Genomic DNA, 2,500 nt, shown 5'->3' with positions numbered 1-2,500 from the left:
TCTGTTCCCTAGTTTAGAATATGGGTTTTACAAAGGCATTAGTGAATGTGATACCCTTCCTACGATTTCTAATGCTGTAGACAAATCTCTTGATTGTGGTTAGGAAGTTCGTATAATTGAAAGTAATTTTAGTGCTAACTTTAACTGCATTGATCATGAGTCCCTTGATTTCAAACCTAAACAGCTGGGAGTAGGTGGATTTGTTCTAAGAATAATTCTTGATTTTTTAAGGAATAGATTGCAGCCTTGTTGATGGGCATATTAGTGTGTATAGGAATGTAATATCTGCTGTTCTTCAGGGCAGTGATCTCGTCCCATTACGTTTCCTACTACACGATACTCATATTTGGTTTGGTCCAGCGAGTTATTGGATACTTGACTGGGCAGACAACACTAAATTGGATCCCTCTCTCCTGTGTACGGCTCATCTCTTCTTTGCTTTCACATACACCGAATAATCTAGCCTCTTCTTGCCATTCTTCTCTGTCCTAATACACATGACAACACTGAGACTACCAAACAATTCTTCGCTCAATTGGTTAGTAACTGCACTGTACTTGTTAAGTGGCTACTTTCCTCTTGGTGACGGTATAAGAGACTCTTTAGCTATGGTAAGCAAATCTTTTAGGAGAAGGATATTCCAATATTAAACCATTGTTCTCTAGTCTTGGTTAGTGCCATAGCCTCTGAATCATGATATTCCACTGTCTTGGGTTAGAGTTTTCTTGCTGGAGGGTACACTCGGGCACTCTATTCTTTCTTGTTTCTCTTCTTCTTGTTTTTTCTTTTTAAGTTTTATAGTTTATATCCTATGATAGATTTAGTTTAATGTTGTTAATCTTCTTACAATATCCTTCTTAATTCCTTTAAAATTTCAGCTGTGACTCTTGATTGCAAACTTAATTTTGGAATATACATTCGGTCTGTTTCTTCTTCAGTTGCACATAAATGTCTGAATAAGAAATTCTTCAGATTTTCGGTGATCAATTCATCCTAAAGAAATGTTTTAATTCCTTTATTCTGTCTTGTTTCGAATATTGTTCTCCTATTTGATCTGCAGATGCTATCTCATCTTAATTTGTTACATAACAAATTGCTGTCTAATAATTTCTTTTTCCTGATCTAGATATTAATCTCTGGAATCATTTCGCTCGTTGTACATGTTGTATAAGATTATTAATAATTCTGACAGTCCTTTGCATTGAGGTCTTCTCAGAGTATATGGTGGTAATTATGCAGATAATTATAACAATCTTCTCCTTTCCATCATAGGGATCAACACAACACAGTATTTCAGAAGTTTTATTCCAGCTGTGACCAGGTTGTGGAATGACCTTCCTAATAAGACAGTTCAATCAGTTGAACTTGAGAAGTTCAAACTAGCCGTGAATGTTTATAATATGAACATGTTGACATGATTTTCTTTACATTGCTTGTATATGACAGATCTATCTTAATGTTACTGATCTTGAGATACTTTATATTATTTACTATTACTTCTCATAGGTAATTTATTCATTTCCTTATTTTCTGGGCTATCTTCCTTATTCGACCCCTTTTGCTTGAAGCATCCTACGATTCCAACTAAGGTTGGCTGGGCTAATAATAATAATAATAATAATAATAATAATAATAATAATAATAATAATGGAGATGATAATGATAATACCACATACCAAACGTATACGACAAAACAGATTATCTCAAGAGCTTCAATGTTTTTTTTCTTTTTTTTTCTTTTATTCATATTCAACATCCATACTTCAATTCTATAAAGAAGAGTTTGTTCAACAAATCCTTTCTTACATTCCCACTTTGGCTTCCATAGAGTACTCAAGTTTTTTCTCATAATTTTTACTCATCCTACTATCTCTCTTGCTTCTCATTTTTTTTTGCAGGTCTTACTCTCATCTTACCATCATTTGCTTGATTAAATCCTAGATACTTTTATGAATATCCCATTTCCCTTCTTTCGCCATTTACACTGATATTTGATATTCATTACTGCATTTTTTCTTGTTCCCCTTTACTCTAACTATTCGTGCTCACATTTTGTTCATTTTCAGATATTTTCAAACTCTCTTACTGGTGTCGGCAATTTTTCTATATTGCACCTAATCAGAACAGCATTACCTGCAAATGTCATCTTTTCTACATTCCAATTACAACTTATTTTCTTTACCCTTCAATTTTGCCTCTATATCCTCTGCTCTTTCTCTAAATCATTGCGTTGCTACTTTTCCTCTATATCCTCTGCTCTTTCTCGAAATCATTGCGTTGCTACATTTATAAAGATAGTGAGCAGCCACATTTTTCTCTCAGACCAACTTCCCACCAATCTTTTATTTCCTAGTAACCTCCCATTCATTCCATACATGTTCAATGCCATCAACATTGATTCCATCATAAGCTTTAACCAGACCCTTGTATGCTATTTAAAATATTCCCCTTTACTGTCATATTTTTAACCTGACTGTGTCACAACCAACACTTGATCCAA

At 34.0% G+C, this 2,500-nt stretch overlaps 1 protein-coding gene across 1 annotated transcript in view; it reads right to left on the bottom strand.

Annotated features, from left to right (window-relative positions):
* The window catches only part of LOC137647243 (uncharacterized), a 194,367-nt gene that overhangs the window by 186,151 nt on the left and 5,716 nt on the right, over nt 1-2,500 (bottom strand). The window lies entirely within an intron of this gene.

This window comes from Palaemon carinicauda, chromosome 1, assembly GCF_036898095.1.
Source record: "Palaemon carinicauda isolate YSFRI2023 chromosome 1, ASM3689809v2, whole genome shotgun sequence".
Classification (NCBI taxonomy): Eukaryota; Metazoa; Arthropoda; class Malacostraca; order Decapoda; family Palaemonidae; genus Palaemon; species Palaemon carinicauda.
The sequence above is the reverse complement of the archived record's forward strand: the minus strand, read 5'-3'. Positions and strand labels throughout refer to the sequence as shown.